This window comes from Dendrobates tinctorius, unplaced genomic scaffold (assembly GCF_039654945.1).
Source record: "Dendrobates tinctorius isolate UK_male_01 unplaced genomic scaffold, ASM3965494v1 ptg000204l, whole genome shotgun sequence".
NCBI lineage: Eukaryota > Metazoa > Chordata > Amphibia > Anura > Dendrobatidae > Dendrobates > Dendrobates tinctorius.
In genome coordinates, this window is record NW_027361871.1 from 2,847,808 (window position 1) to 2,864,491 (window position 16,684).

The following is a 16,684-nucleotide window of genomic DNA, read 5'->3' on the forward strand; positions in this document are numbered from 1 at the left end:
AGAAATGCCATGGCAAAACCAAAAGGAGGAAAAATTATGACTAATTGATATTAAAAACCTCAGCACTGGTTCATTTCTGATAGAGTTTTCCCCAAGCTAACTTCAAACAACAGGCACTGTAGTTGACGAGATAAGGCAACTCTGACAAAAGCCAACATACAATCTTCAGTGAAAAAACACTGACTGGTAAAAACCCTCTCAACATCTTCCCACCTAAATGCACGGGCACTATGTAGACGAGGTGGCCGAGTGGTTAAGGCGATGGACTGCTAATCCATTGTTCTCTGCATGCATGGGTTCGAATCCCATCCTCGTCAGATTAATCTGCTTCTTCTTTCGTGTTGAATGGTTTGGTTTTCATTTTTAACCCAAGCAGTGGACACTTCAAGCATGAAAGTTTACAATACTCCTTTGCTGCTATCAAACTTTGCAGAGTCAGATCTGTAAATCCACTGGTTTTAATTTGTAAAGCTTGAGAGACATTGGATAAACGGATTAGAGATGCATAGAAAGGAGGCATTTCAAAACTAAAGCAACTGGTTTTACATTGTCATGCTTGAAGCCATCTTTCTTCCTTTATATCTCTTAGATAGAAGAGATTTTTAATCTCACAATTGCACTATCAGTCGCAAGTGAAACACCTATTTTTAAGATAGGAAGCTCCTTTGTGAGGAGATGAAAACAAGGTACTGCTGAGATTCGATCTCAGGATCTCCTGTTTACTAGACAGGCGCTTTAACCAACTAAGCCACAGCACCAGAAGATGGCATGCATTTGAAATCCAAGGAAGATTGAAGCACCAATCGAACATTCAACTGGTTAGCGCAGCAAAACAATATTGAGCTTGAGTTCCATTCCACGTAGAGCAGAAACATGGAATAAGATTTCAATCTCAGTCATAACACTTAAGAAGCCAAGTAAATTTTGAAGAGCATTCATTTAAAAGACTGACAAATTTACAGAAGCTGTATCGAGGACAAAGGCTTTGAAGTTTTGCAATTGAATGAGCCATCTTTTAGCACAGCTGAAATTTGGGACTTGTTTTGCTTCCAAGTTATGACACAGAATAGACAGATTGAAGAAATGCCATGGCAAAACCAAAAGGAGGAAAAATTATGACTAATTGATATTAAAAACCTCAGCACTGGTTCATTTCTGATAGAGTTTTCCCCAAGCTAACTTCAAACAACAGGCACTGTAGTTGACGAGATAAGGCAACTCTGACAAAAGCCAACATACAATCTTCAGTGAAAAAACACTGACTGGTAAAAACCCTCTCAACATCTTCCCACCTAAACGCACGGGCACTATGTAGACGAGGTGGCCGAGTGGTTAAGGCGATGGTCTGCTAATCCATTGTTCTCTGCATGCATGGGTTCGAATCCCATTCTCGTCGGATTAATCTGCTTCTTCTTTCGTGTTGAATGGTTTGGTTTTCATTTTTAACCCAAGCGGTGGACACTTCAAGCATGAAAGTTTACAATACTCCTGTGCTGCTATCAAACTTTGCAGAGTCAGATCTGTAAATCCACTGGTTTTAATTTGTAAAGCTTGATGCCATCCTATATTCTGTAAAGAAAATTATATCCTCTAATTACTTTTAAAGTGTTTCAACAGCAGAGAATTTTATTTCTCAATTGCACTATATTAGGGCTGTGTGAAATTAATATTTGATGACAAACAAGAGTAAAAGTCCACTTTTTGGGGTAAAAACCCACAAAATGAGATGAAGAATAGAAAGCACTGCTGACATTCAAAATCAAGATTTTCCATTTACTAAATAGGCTCTTTGACCAACTAAGCCAAAGGACAAACAGGTGTGATACATTAGAAAGCCTGCTTAGAGAGTTAAACAGCCCTAAACTGAGATAAAGAAGGAAGAGGACTGCTGGCATTCAAATTCAAGATTTTCTGTTTACTAAATAGGCTCTTTGACCAACTAAGACAAAGGACAAACAGGTGTGATACATTAGAAAGCCTGCTTAGAGAGTTAAACAGCCCTAAACTGAGATAAAGAAGGAAGAGGACTGCTAGCATTCAAACTCAAGATTTTCTGTTTACTAAACAGGCTCTTTGAAAAAACTAAGACAAAGGACAAACAGGTGTGATACATTAGAAAGCCTGCTTAGAGAGTTAAACAGCCCTAAACTGAGATAAAGAAGGAAGAGGACTGCTGGCATTCAAATTCAAGATTTTCTGTTTACTAAACAGGCTCTTTGACCAACTAAGACAAAGGACAAACAGGTGTGATACATTAGAAAGCCTGCTTAGAGAGTTAAGAAGCCCCAAACTGACATAAAGAAAGAATAGCACTGCTGGCATTCAAATTCAAGATTTTCTCTTTACTAAACAGGCTCTTTGACCAACTAAGCCAAAGGACATAAAGGTGAGAGACATTGGATAAACGGATTAGAGATGCATAGAAAGGAGGCATTTCAAAACTAAATCAACTGGTTTTACATTATCTCTTAGATAGAAGAGATTTTTAATCTCACAATTGCACTATCAGTCGCAAGTGAAACACCTATTTTTAAGATAGGAAGCTCCTTTGTGAGGAGATGAAAACAAGGTACTGCTGAGATTTGATCTCAGGATCTCCTGTTTACTAGATAGGCGCTTTAACAAACTAAGCCACAGCACCAGAACATGGCATGCATTTGAAATCCAAGGAAGATTGAAGCACCAATCGAACATTCAACTGGTTAGCGCAGCAAAACAATATTGAGCTTGAGTTCCATTCCACGTAGAGCAGAAACATGGAATAAGATTTCAATCTCAGTCATAACACTTAAGAAGCCAAGTAAATTTTGAAGAGCATTCATTTAAAAGACTGACAAATTTACAGAAGCTGTATCGAGGACAAAGGCTTTGAAGTTTTGCAATTGAATGAGCCATCTTTTAGCACAGCTGAAATTTGGGACTTGTTTTGCTTCCAAGTTATGACACAGAATAGACAGATTGAAGAAATGCCATGGCAAAACCAAAAGGAGGAAAAATTATGACTAATTGATATTAAAAACCTCAGCACTGGTTCATTTCTGATAGAGTTTTCCCCAAGCTAACTTCAAACAACAGGCACTGTAGTTGACGAGATAAGGCAACTCTGACAAAAGCCAACATACAATCTTCAGTGAAAAAACACTGACTGGTAAAAACCCTCTCAACATCTTCCCACCTAAATGCACAGGCACTATGTAGACGAGGTGGCCGAGTGGTTAAGGAGATGGACTGCTAATCCATTGTGCTCTGCATGCATGGGTTCGAATCCCATCCTCGTCGGATTAATCTGCTTCTTGTTTCGTGTTGAATGGTTTGGGTTTCATTTTTAACCCAAGCGGTGGACACTTCAAGCATGAAAGTTTACAATACTCCTGTGCTGCTATCAAACTTTGCAGAGTCAGATCTGTAAATCCACTGGTTTTAATTTGTAAAGCTTGATGCCATCCTATATTCTGTAAAGAAAATTATATCCTCTAATTCCTTTTAAAGTGTTTCAACAGCAGAGAATTTTTTTTCTCAATTGCACTATATTAGGGCTGTGGGAAATTAATATTTGATGACAAACAAGAGTAAAAGTCCTCTTTTTGGGGTAAAAACCCACAAAATGAGATGAAGAATAGAAAGCACTGCTGACATTCAAAATCAAGATTTTCCTTTTACTAAATAGGCTCTTTGACCAACTAAGCCAAAGGACAAACAGGTGCGAAACATTAAAAAGCCTGCTTAGAGAGTTAAACAGCCCTAAACTGAGATAAAGAAGGAAAAGGACTGCTGGCATTCAAATTCAAGATTTTCCATTTACTAAATAGGCTCTTTCACCAACTAAGACAAAGGACAAACAGGTGTGATACATTAGAAAGCCTGCTTAGAGAGTTAAACAGCACTAAACTGAGATAAAAAAGGAAGAGGACTGCTAGCATTCAAACTCAAGATTTTCTGTTTACTAAACAGGCTCTTTGAAAAAACTAAGACAAAGGACAAACAGGTGTGATACATTAGAAAGCCTGCTTAGAGAGTTAAACAGCACTAAACTGAGATAAAGAAGGAAGAGGACTGCTGGCATTCAAATTCAAGATTTTCTGTTTACTAAACAGGCTCTTTGACCAACTAAGACAAAGGACAAACAGGTGTGATACATTAGAAAGCCTGCTTAGAGAGTTAAGAAGCCCCAAACTGACATAAAGAAAGAATAGCACTGCTGGCATTCAAATTCAAGATTTTCTGTTTACTAAACAGGCTCTTTGACCAACTAAGCCAAAGGACATAAAGGTGAGATACATTGGATAAACGGATTAGAGATGCATAGAAAGGAGGCATTTCAAAACTAAAGCAACTGGTTTTACATTGTCATGCTTGAAGCCATCTTTCTTCCTTTATATCTCTTAGATAGAAGAGATTTTTAATCTCACAATAGCACTATCAGTCGCAAGTGAAACACCTATTTTTAAGATAGGAAGCTCCTTTGTGAGGAGATGAAAACAAGGTACTGCTGAGATTCGATCTCAGGATCTCCTGTTTACTAGACAGGCGATTTAACCAACTAAGCCACAGCACCAGAAGATGGCATGCATTTGAAATCCAAGGAAGATTGAAGCACCAATCGAACATTCAACTGGTTAGCGCAGCAAAACAATATTGAGCTTGAGTTCCATTCCACGTAGAGCAGAAACATGGAATAAGATTTCAATCTCAGTCATAACACTTAAGAAGCCAAGTAAATTTTGAAGAGCATTCATTTAAAAGACTGACAAATTTACAGAAGCTGTATCGAGGACAAAGGCTTTGAAGTTTTGCAATTGAATGAGCCATCTTTTAGCACAGCTGAAATTTGGGACTTGTTTTGCTTCCAAGTTATGACACAGAATAGACAGATTGAAGAAATGCCATGGCAAAACCAAAAGGAGGAAAAATTATGACTAATTGATATTAAAAACCTCAGCACTGGTTCATTTCTGATAGAGTTTTCCCCAAGCTAACTTCAAACAACAGGCACTGTAGTTGACGAGATAAGGCAACTCTGACAAAAGCCAACATACAATCTTCAGTGAAAAAACACTGACTGGTAAAAACCCTCTCAACATCTTCCCACCTAAACGCACGGGCACTATGTAGACGAGGTGGCCGAGTGGTTAAGGCGATGGTCTGCTAATCCATTGTTCTCTGCATGCATGGGTGCGAATCCCATTCTCGTCGGATTAATCTGCTTCTTCTTTCGTGTTGAATGGTTTGGTTTTCATTTTTAACCCAAGCGGTGGACACTTCAAGCATGAAAGTTTACAATACTCCTGTGCTGCTATCAAACTTTGCAGAGTCAGATCTGTAAATCCACTGGTTTTAATTTGTAAAGCTTGATGCCATCCTATATTCTGTAAAGAAAATTATATCCTCTAATTCCTTTTAAAGTGTTTCAACAGCAGAGAATTTTATTTCTCAATTGCACTATATTAGGGCTGTGTGAAATTAATATTTGATGACAAACAAGAGTAAAAGTCCACTTTTTGGGGTAAAAACCCACAAAATGAGATGAAGAATAGAAAGCACTGCTGACATTCAAAATCAAGATTTTCCATTTACTAAATAGGCTCTTTGACCAACTAAGCCAAAGGACAAACAGGTGTGATACATTAGAAAGCCTGCTTAGAGAGTTAAACAGCCCTAAACTGAGATAAAGAAGGAAGAGGACTGCTGGCATTCAAATTCAAGATTTTCTGTTTACTAAATAGGCTCTTTGACCAACTAAGACAAAGGACAAACAGGTGTGATACATTAGAAAGCCTGCTTAGAGAGTTAAACAGCCCTAAACTGAGATAAAGAAGGAAGAGGACTGCTAGCATTCAAACTCAAGATTTTCTGTTTACTAAACAGGCTCTTTGAAAAAACTAAGACAAAGGACAAACAGGTGTGATACATTAGAAAGCCTGCTTAGAGAGTTAAACAGCCCTAAACTGAGATAAAGAAGGAAGAGGACTGCTGGCATTCAAATTCAAGATTTTCTGTTTACTAAACAGGCTCTTTGACCAACTAAGACAAAGGACAAACAGGTGTGATACATTAGAAAGCCTGCTTAGAGAGTTAAGAAGCCCCAAACTGACATAAAGAAAGAATAGCACTGCTGGCATTCAAATTCAAGATTTTCTCTTTACTAAACAGGCTCTTTGACCAACTAAGCCAAAGGACATAAAGGTGAGAGACATTGGATAAACGGATTAGAGATGCATAGAAAGGAGGCATTTCAAAACTAAATCAACTGGTTTTACATTATCTCTTAGATAGAAGAGATTTTTAATCTCACAATTGCACTATCAGTCGCAAGTGAAACACCTATTTTTAAGATAGGAAGCTCCTTTGTGAGGAGATGAAAACAAGGTACTGCTGAGATTTGATCTCAGGATCTCCTGTTTACTAGATAGGCGCTTTAACCAACTAAGCCACAGCACCAGAACATGGCATGCATTTGAAATCCAAGGAAGATTGAAGCACCAATCGAACATTCAACTGGTTAGCGCAGCAAAACAATATTGAGCTTGAGTTCCATTCCACGTAGAGCAGAAACATGGAATAAGATTTCAATCTCAGTCATAACACTTAAGAAGCCAAGTAAATTTTGAAGAGCATTCATTTAAAAGACTGACAAATTTACAGAAGCTGTATCGAGGACAAAGGCTTTGAAGTTTTGCAATTGAATGAGCCATCTTTTAGCACAGCTGAAATTTGGGACTTGTTTTGCTTCCAAGTTATGACACAGAATAGACAGATTGAAGAAATGCCATGGCAAAACCAAAAGGAGGAAAAATTATGACTAATTGATATTAAAAACCTCAGCACTGGTTCATTTCTGATAGAGTTTTCCCCAAGCTAACTTCAAACAACAGGCACTGTAGTTGACGAGATAAGGCAACTCTGACAAAAGCCAACATACAATCTTCAGTGAAAAAACACTGACTGGTAAAAACCCTCTCAACATCTTCCCACCTAAATGCACGGGCACTATGTAGACGAGGTGGCCGAGTGGTTAAGGAGATGGACTGCTAATCCATTGTGCTCTGCATGCATGGGTTCGAATCCCATCCTCGTCGGATTAATCTGCTTCTTCTTTCGTGTTGAATGGTTTGGGTTTCATTTTTAACCCAAGCGGTGGACACTTCAAGCATGAAAGTTTACAATACTCCTGTGCTGCTATCAAACTTTGCAGAGTCAGATCTGTAAATCCACTGGTTTTAATTTGTAAAGCTTGATGCCATCCTATATTCTGTAAAGAAAATTATATCCTCTAATTCCTTTTAAAGTGTTTCAACAGCAGAGAATTTTTTTTCTCAATTGCACTATATTAGGGCTGTGGGAAATTAATATTTGATGACAAACAAGAGTAAAAGTCCTCTTTTTGGGGTAAAAACCCACAAAATGAGATGAAGAATAGAAAGCACTGCTGACATTCAAAATCAAGATTTTCCTTTTACTAAATAGGCTCTTTGACCAACTAAGCCAAAGGACAAACAGGTGTGAAACATTAAAAAGCCTGCTTAGAGAGTTAAACAGCCCTAAACTGAGATAAAGAAGGAAAAGGACTGCTGGCATTCAAATTCAAGATTTTCCATTTACTAAATAGGCTCTTTGACCAACTAAGACAAAGGACAAACAGGTGTGATACATTAGAAAGCCTGCTTAGAGAGTTAAACAGCACTAAACTGAGATAAAAAAGGAAGAGGACTGCTAGCATTCAAACTCAAGATTTTCTGTTTACTAAACAGGCTCTTTGAAAAAACTAAGACAAAGGACAAACAGGTGTGATACATTAGAAAGCCTGCTTAGAGAGTTAAACAGCCCTAAAGTGAGATAAAGAAGGAAGAGGACTGCTGGCATTCAAATTCAAGATTTTCTGTTTACTAAACAGGCTCTTTGACCAACTAAGACAAAGGACAAACAGGTGTGATACATTAGAAAGCCTGCTTAGAGAGTTAAGAAGCCCCAAACTGACATAAAGAAAGAATAGCACTGCTGGCATTCAAATTCAAGATTTTCTGTTTACTAAACAGGCTCTTTGACCAACTAAGCCAAAGGACATAAAGGTGAGATACATTGGATAAACGGATTAGAGATGCATAGAAAGGAGGCATTTCGAAACTAAAGCAACTGGTTTTACATTGTCATGCTTGAAGCCATCTTTCTTCCTTTATATCTCTTAGATAGAAGAGATTTTTAATCTCACAATTGCACCATCAGTCGCAAGTGAAACACCTATTTTTAAGATAGGAAGCTTCTTTGTGAGGAGATGAAAACAAGGCACTGCTGAGATTCGAACTCAGGATCTCCTGTTTACTAGACAGGCGCTTTAACCAACTAAGCCACAGCACGAGAAAATGGAATGCATTTGAAATCCAAGGAAGATTGAAGCACCAATCGAACATTCAACTGGTTAGCGCAGCAAAACAATATTGAGCTTGAGTTCCATTCCACGTAGAGCAGAAACATGGAATAAGATTTCAATCTCAGTCATAACACTTAAGAAGCCAAGTAAATTTTGAAGAGCATTCATTTAAAAGACTGACAAATTTACACAAGCTGTATCGAGGACAAAGGCTTTGAAGTTTTGCAATTGAATGAGCCATCTTTTAGCACAGCTGAAATTTGGGACTTGTTTTGCTTCCAAGTTATGACACAGAATAGAAAGATTGAAGGAATGCCATGGCAAAACCAAAAGGAGGAAAAATTATGACTAATTGATATTAAAAACCTCAGCACTGGTTCATTTCTGATAGAGTTTTCCCCAAGCTAACTTCAAACAACAGGCACTGTAGTTGACGAGATAAGGCAACTCTGACAAAAGCCAACATACAATCTTCAGTGAAAAAACACTGACTGGTAAAAACCCTCTCAACATCTTCCCACCTAAACGCACAGGTGCTATGTAGACGAGGTGGCAGAGTGGTTAAGGCGATGGACTGCTAATCCATTGTGCTCTGCATGCATGGGTTAGAATCCCATCCTCGTCGGATTAATCTGCTTCTTCTTTCGTGTTGAATGGTTTGGTTTTCATTTTTAACCCAAGCGGTGGACACTTCAAGCATGAAAGTTTACAATACTCCTGTGCTACTATCAAACTTTGCAGAGTCACATCTGTAAATCCACTGGTTTTAATTTGTAAAGCTTGATGCCATCCTATATTCTGTAAAGAAAATTATATCCTCTAATTCCTTTTAAAGTGTTTCAACAGCAGAGAATTTTTTTTCTCAATTGCACTATATTAGGGCTGTGGGAAATTAATATTTGATGACAAACAAGAGTAAAAGTCCTCTTTTTGGGGTAAAAACCCACAAAATGAGATGAAGAATAGAAAGCACTGCTGACATTCAAAATCAAGATTTTCCATTTACTAAATAGGCTCTTTGACCAACTAAGCCAAAGGACAAACAGGTGTGATACATTAGAAAGCCTGCTTAGAGAGTTAAACAGCCCTAAACTGAGATAAAGAAGGAAGAGGACTGCTGGCATTCAAATTCAAGATTTTCTGTTTACTAAATAGGCTCTTTGACCAACTAAGACAAAGGACAAACAGGTGTGATACATTAGAAAGCCTGCTTAGAGAGTTAAACAGCCCTAAACTGAGATAAAGAAGGAAGAGGACTGCTAGCATTCAAATTCAAGATTTTCTGTTTACTAAACAGGCTCTTTGAAAAAACTAAGACAAAGGACAAACAGGTGTGATACATTAGAAAGCCTGCTTAGAGAGTTAAAGAGCCCTAAACTGAGATAAAGAAGGAAGAGGACTGCTGGCATTCAAATTCAAGATTTTCTGTTTACTAAACAGGCTCTTTGACCAACTAAGACAAAGGACAAACAGGTGTGATACATTAGAAAGCCTGCTTAGAGAGTTAAGAAGCCCCAAACTGACATAAAGAAAGAATAGCACTGCTGGCATTCAAATTCAAGATTTTCTGTTTACTAAATAGGCTCTTTGACCAACTAAGACAAAGGACAAACAGGTGTGATACATTAGAAAGCCTGCTTAGAGAGTTAAACAGCCCTAAACTGAGATAAAGAAGGAAGAGGACTGCTGTCATTCAAATTCAAGATTTTCTGTTTACTAAACAGGCTCTTTGACCAACTAAGACAAAGGACAAACAGGTGTGGTACATTAGAAAGCCTGCTTAGAGAGTTAAGAAGCCCCAAACTGACATAAAGAAAGAATAGCACTGCTGGCATTCAAATTCAAGATTTTCTGTTTACTAAACAGGCTCTTTGACCAACTAAGCCAAAGGACATAAAGGTGAGATACATTGGATAAACGGATTAGAGATGCATAGATAGGAGGCATTTCAAAACTAAATCAACAGGTTTTACATTGTCATGCTTGACGCCATCTTTCTTCCTTTATATCTCTTAGATAGAAGAGATTTTTAATCTCACAATTGCACTATCAGTCACAAGTGAAACACCAATTTTTAAGATAGGAAGCTTCTTTGTGAGGAGATGAAAACAAGGCACTGCTGAGATTCAAACTCAGGATCTCCTGTTTACTAGACAGGCGCTTTAACCAACTAAGCCACAGCACCAGAAGATGGCATGCATTTGAAATCCAAGGAAGATTGAAGCACCAATCGAACATTCAACTGGTTAGCGCAGCAAAACAATATTGAGCTTGAGTTCCATTCCACATAGAGCAGAAACATGGAATAAGATTTCAATCTCAGTCATAACACTTAAGAAGCCAAATAAATTTTGAAGAGCATTCATTTAAAAGACTGACAAATTTACAGAAGCTGTATCGAGGACAAAGGCTTTGAAGTTTTGCAATTGAATGAGCCATCTTTTAGCACAGCTGAAATTTGGGACTTGTTTTGCTTCCAAGTTATGACACAGAATAGACAGATTGAAGAAATGCCATGGCAAAACCAAAAGGAGGAAAAATTATGACTAATTGATATTAAAAACCTCAGCACTGGTTAATTTCTGATAGAGTTTTCCCCAAGCTAACTTCAAACAACAGGCACTGTAGTTGATGAGATAAGGCAACTCTGACAAAAGCCAACATACAATCTTCAGTGAAAAAACACTGACTGGTAAAATCCCTCTCAACATCTTCCCACCTAAACGCACAGGTGCTATGTAGACGAGGTGGCCGAGTGGTTAAGGCGATGGACTGCTAATCCATTGTGCTCTGCATGCATGGGTTCGAATCCCAACCTCGTCGGATTAAGCTGCTTCTTCTTTCGTGTTGAATAGTTTGGTTTTCATTTTTAACCCAAGCGGTGGACACTTCAAGCATGAAAGTTTACAATACTCCTGTGCTGCTATCAAACTTTGCAGAGTCAGATCTGTAAAACTACTGGTTTTAATTTGTAAAGCTTAATGCCATCCTATATTCTGTAAAGAAAATTATATCCTCTAATTCTTTTTAAAGTGTTTCAACAGCAGAGAATTTTTTTTCTCAATTGCACTATATTAGGGCTGTGGGAAATTAATATTTGATGACAAACAAGAGTAAAAGTCCTCTTTTTGGGGTAAAAACCCACAAAATGAGATGAAGAATAGAAAGCACTGCTGACATTCAAAATCAAGATTTTCCATTTACTAAATAGGCTCTTTGACCAACTAAGACAAAGGACAAACAGGTGCGAAACATTAAAAAGCCTGCTTAGAGAGTTAAACAGCCCTAAACTGAGATAAAGAAGGAAAAGGACTGCTGGCATTCAAATTCAAGATTTTCCATTTACTAAATAGGCTCTTTGACCAACTAAGACAAAGGACAATCAGGTGTGATACATTAGAAAGCCTGCTTAGAGAGTTAAACAGCCCTAAACTGAGATAAAGAAGGAAGAGGACTGCTGGCATTCAAATTCAAGATTTTCTGTTTACTAAACAGGCTCTTTGACCAACTAAGACAAACAGGTGTGATACATTAGAAAGCCTGCTTAGAGAGTTAAGAAGCCCCAAACTGACATAAAGAAAGAATAGCACTGCTGGCATTCAAATTCAAGATTTTCTGTTTACTAAACAGGCTCTTTGACCAACTAAGCCAAAGGACATAAAGGTGAGATACATTGGATAAACGGATTAGAGATGCATAGATAGGAGGCATTTCAAAACTAAATCAACTGGTTTTACATTGTCATGCTTGACGCCATCTTCCTTCCTTTATATCTCTTAGATAGAAGAGATTTTTAATCTCACAATTGCACTATCAGTCACAAGTGAAACACAGGCGCTTTAACCAACTAAGCCACAGCACCAGAAGATGGCATGCATTTGAAATCCAAGGAAGATTGAAGCACCAATCGAACATTCAACTGGTTAGCGCAGCAAAACAATATTGAGCTTGAGTTCCATTCCACGTAGAGCAGAAACATGGAATAAGATTTCAATCTCAGTCATAACACTTAAGAAGCCAAATAAATTTTGAAGAGCATTCATTTAAAAGACTGACAAATTTACAGAAGCTGTATCGAGGACAAAGGCTTTGAAGTTTTGCAATTGAATGAGCCATCTTTTAGCACAGCTGAAATTTGGGACTTGTTTTGCTTCCAAGTTATGACACAGAATAGACAGATTGAAGAAATGCCATGGCAAAACCAAAAGGAGGAAAAATTATGACTAATTGATATTAAAAACCTCAGCACTGGTTAATTTCTGATAGAGTTTTCCCCAAGCTAACTTCAAACAACAGGCACTGTAGTTGATGAGATAAGGCAACTCTGACAAAAGCCAACATACAATCTTCAGTGAAAAAACACTGACTGGTAAAATCCCTCTCAACATCTTCCCACCTAAACGCACAGGTGCTATGTAGACGAGGTGGCCGAGTGGTTAAGGCGATGGACTGCTAATCCATTGTGCTCTGCATGCATGGGTTCGAATCCCAACCTCGTCGGATTAAGCTGCTTCTTCTTTCGTGTTGAATGGTTTGGTTTTCATTTTTAACCCAAGCGGTGGACACTTCAAGCATGAAAGTTTACAATACTCCTGTGCTGCTATCAAACTTTGCAGAGTCAGATCTGTAAAACTACTGGTATTAATTTGTAAAGCTTAATGCCATCCTATATTCTGTAAAGAAAATTATATCCTCTAATTCTTTTTAAAGTGTTTCAACAGCAGAGAATTTTTTTTCTCAATTGCACTATATTAGGGCTGTGGGAAATTAATATTTGATGACAAACAAGAGTAAAAGTCCTCTTTTTGGGGTAAAAACCCACAAAATGAGATGAAGAATAGAAAGCACTGCTGACATTCAAAATCAAGATTTTCCATTTACTAAATAGGCTCTTTGACCAACTAAGCCAAAGGACAAACAGGTGTGATACATTAGAAAGCCTGCTTAGAGAGTTAAACAGCCCTAAACTGAGATAAAGAAGGAAGAGGACTGCTGGCATTCAAATTCAAGATTTTCTGTTTACTAAATAGGCTCTTTGACCAACTAAGACAAAGGACAAACAGGTGTGATACATTAGAAAGCCTGCTTAGAGAGTTAAACAGCCCTAAACTGAGATAAAGAAGGAAGAGGACTGCTGGCATTCAAATTCAAGATTTTCTGTTTACTAAACAGGCTCTTTGACCAACTAAGACAAAGGACAAACAGGTGTGATACATTAGAAAGCCTGCTTAGAGAGTTAAGAAGCCTCAAACTGACATAAAGAAAGAATAGCACTGCTGGCATTCAAATTCAAGATTTTCTGTTTACTAAACAGGCTCTTTGACCAACTAAGACAAAGGACAAACAGGTGTGATACATTAGAAAGCCTGCTTAGAGAGTTAAGAAGCCCCAAACTGACATAAAGAAAGAATAGCACTGCTGGCATTCAAATTCAAGATTTTCTGTTTACTAAACAGGCTCTTTGACCAACTAAGATAAAGGACAAACAGGTGTGATACATTAGAAAGCCTGCTTAGAGAGTTAAGAAGCCCCAAACTGACATAAAGAAAGAATAGCACTGCTGGCATTCAAATTCAAGATTTTCTGTTTACTAAACAGGCTCTTTGACCAACTAAGCCAAAGGACATAAAGGTGAGATACATTGGATAAACGGATTAGAGATGCATAGAAAGGAGGCATTTCAAAACTAAATCAACTGGTTTTACAATGTCATGCTTGACGCCATCATTCTTCCTTTATATCTCTTAAATAGAAGAGATTTTTAATCTCACAATTGTACTATCAGTCACAAGTGAAACACCTATTTTTAAGATAGGAAGCTTCTTTGTGAGGAGATGAAAACAAGGCACTGCTGAGAGTCGAACTCAGGATCTCCTGTTTACTAGACAGGCGCTTTAACCAACTAAGCCACAGCACCAGAAGATGGCATGCATTTGAAATCCAAGGAAGATTGAAGCACCAATCGAACATTCAACTGGTTAGCGCAGCAAAACAATATTGAGCTTGAGTTCCACTCCACGTAGAGCAGAAACATGGAATAAGATTTCAATCTCAGTCATAACACTTAAGAAGCCAAATAAATTTTGAAGAGCATTCATTTAAAAGACTGACAAATTTACAGAAGCTGTATCAAGGACAAAGGCTTTGAAGTTTTGCAATTGAATGAGCCATCTTTTAGCACAGCTGAAATTTGGGACTTGTTTTGCTTCCAAGTTATGACACAGAATAGACAGATTGAAGAAATGCCATGGCAAAACCAAAAGGAGGAAAAATTATGACTAATTGATATTAAAAACCTCAGCACTCGTTCATTTCTGATAGAGTTTTCCCCAAGCTAACTTCAAACAACAGGCACTGTAGTTGACGAGATAAGGCAACTCTGACAAAAGCCAACATACAATCTTCAGTGAAAAAACACTGACTGGTAAAAACCCTCTCAACATCTTCCCACCTAGAAAGCCTGCTTAGAGAGTTAAACAGCCCTAAACTGAGATAAAGAAGGAAGAGGACTGCTGGCATTCAAATTCAAGATTTTCTGTTTACTAAACAGGCTCTTTGACCAACTAAGACAAACAGGTGTGATACATTAGAAAGCCTGCTTAGAGAGTTAAGAAGCCCCAAACTGACATAAAGAAAGAATAGCACTGCTGGCATTCAAATTCAAGATTTTCTGTTTACTAAACAGGCTCTTTGACCAACTAAGCCAAAGGACATAAAGGTGAGATACATTGGATAAACGGATTAGAGATGCATAGATAGGAGGCATTTCAAAACTAAATCAACTGGTTTTACATTGTCATGCTTGACGCCATCTTTCTTCCTTTATATCTCTTAGATAGAAGAGATTTTTAATCTCACAATTGCACTATCAGTCACAAGTGAAACACCAATTTTTAAGATAGGAAGCTTCTTTGTGAGGAGATGAAAACAAGGCACTGCTGAGATTCAAACTCAGGATCTCCTCCTAAGCCACAGCACCAGAAGATGGCATGCATTTGAAATCCAAGGAAGATTGAAGCACCAATCGAACATTCAACTGGTTAGCGCAGCAAAACAATATTGAGCTTGAGTTCCATTCCACATAGAGCAGAAACATGGAATAAGATTTCAATCTCAGTCATAACACTTAAGAAGCCAAATAAATTTTGAAGAGCATTCATTTAAAAGACTGACAAATTTACAGAAGCTGTATCGAGGACAAAGGCTTTGAAGTTTTGCAATTGAATGAGCCATCTTTTAGCACAGCTGAAATTTGGGACTTGTTTTGCTTCCAAGTTATGACACAGAATAGACAGATTGAAGAAATGCCATGGCAAAACCAAAAGGAGGAAAAATTATGACTAATTGATATTAAAAACCTCAGCACTGGTTCATTTCTGATAGAGTTTTCCCCAAGCTAACTTCAAACAACAGGCACTGTAGTTGATGAGATAAGGCAACTCTGACAAAAGCCAACATACAATCTTCAGTGAAAAAACACTGACTGGTAAAAACCCTCTCAACATCTTCCCACCTAAACGCACATGTGCTATGTAGACGAGGTGGCTGAGTGGTTAAGGCGATGGACTGCTAATCCATTGTGCTCTGCATGCATGGGTTCGAATCCCATCCTTGTCGGATTAAGCTGCTTCTTCTTTCGTGTTGAATGTTTTGGTTTTCATTTTTAACCCAAGCGGTGGACACTTCAAGCATGAAAGTTTACAATACTCCTGTGCTGCTATCAAACTTTGCAGAGTCAGATCTGTAAATCTACTGGTTTTAATTTGTAAAGCTTAATGCCATCCTATATTCTGTAAAGAAAATTATATCCTCTAATTCTTTTTAAAGTGTTTCAACAGCAGAGAATTTTTTTTCTCAATTGCACTATATTAGGGCTGTGGGAAATTAATATTTGATGACAAACAAGAGTAAAAGTCCTCTTTTTGGGGTAAAAACCCACAAAATGAGATGAAGAATAGAAAGCACTGCTGACATTCAAAATCAAGATTTTCCATTTACTAAATAGGCTCTTTGACCAACTAAGCCAAAGGACAAACAGGTGCGAAACATTAAAAAGCCTGCTTAGAGAGTTAAACAGCCCTAAACTGAGATAAAGAAGGAAAAGGACTGCTGGCATTCAAATTCAAGATTTTCCATTTACTAAATAGGCTCTTTGACCAACTAAGACAAAGGACAATCAGGTGTGATACATTAGAAAGCCTGCTTAGAGAGTTAAACAGCCCTAAACTGAGATAAAGAAGGAAGAGGACTGCTGGCATTCAAATTCAAGATTTTCTGTTTACTAAACAGGCTCTTTGACCAACTAAGACAAACAGGTGT

At 37.8% G+C, this 16,684-nt stretch overlaps 4 non-coding genes across 4 annotated transcripts; all 4 read left to right on the top strand.

Moving 5' to 3' along the window:
* Window positions 1–235: 235 nt before the first annotated feature.
* Window positions 236–317, top strand: TRNAS-GCU (transfer RNA serine (anticodon GCU)). The gene has a single exon. It is a non-coding gene; the product is annotated as a tRNA-Ser (tRNA).
* Window positions 318–11,106: 10,789 nt separating this feature from the next.
* TRNAS-GCU (transfer RNA serine (anticodon GCU)) lies at window positions 11,107–11,188 on the top strand. The gene has a single exon. It is a non-coding gene; the product is annotated as a tRNA-Ser (tRNA).
* Window positions 11,189–12,783: 1,595 nt separating this feature from the next.
* Window positions 12,784–12,865, top strand: TRNAS-GCU (transfer RNA serine (anticodon GCU)). Its single transcript has one exon. It is a non-coding gene; the product is annotated as a tRNA-Ser (tRNA).
* A 3,035-nt stretch (window positions 12,866–15,900) lies between these two features.
* Window positions 15,901–15,982, top strand: TRNAS-GCU (transfer RNA serine (anticodon GCU)). Its single transcript has one exon. It is a non-coding gene; the product is annotated as a tRNA-Ser (tRNA).
* Window positions 15,983–16,684: the final 702 nt, after the last annotated feature.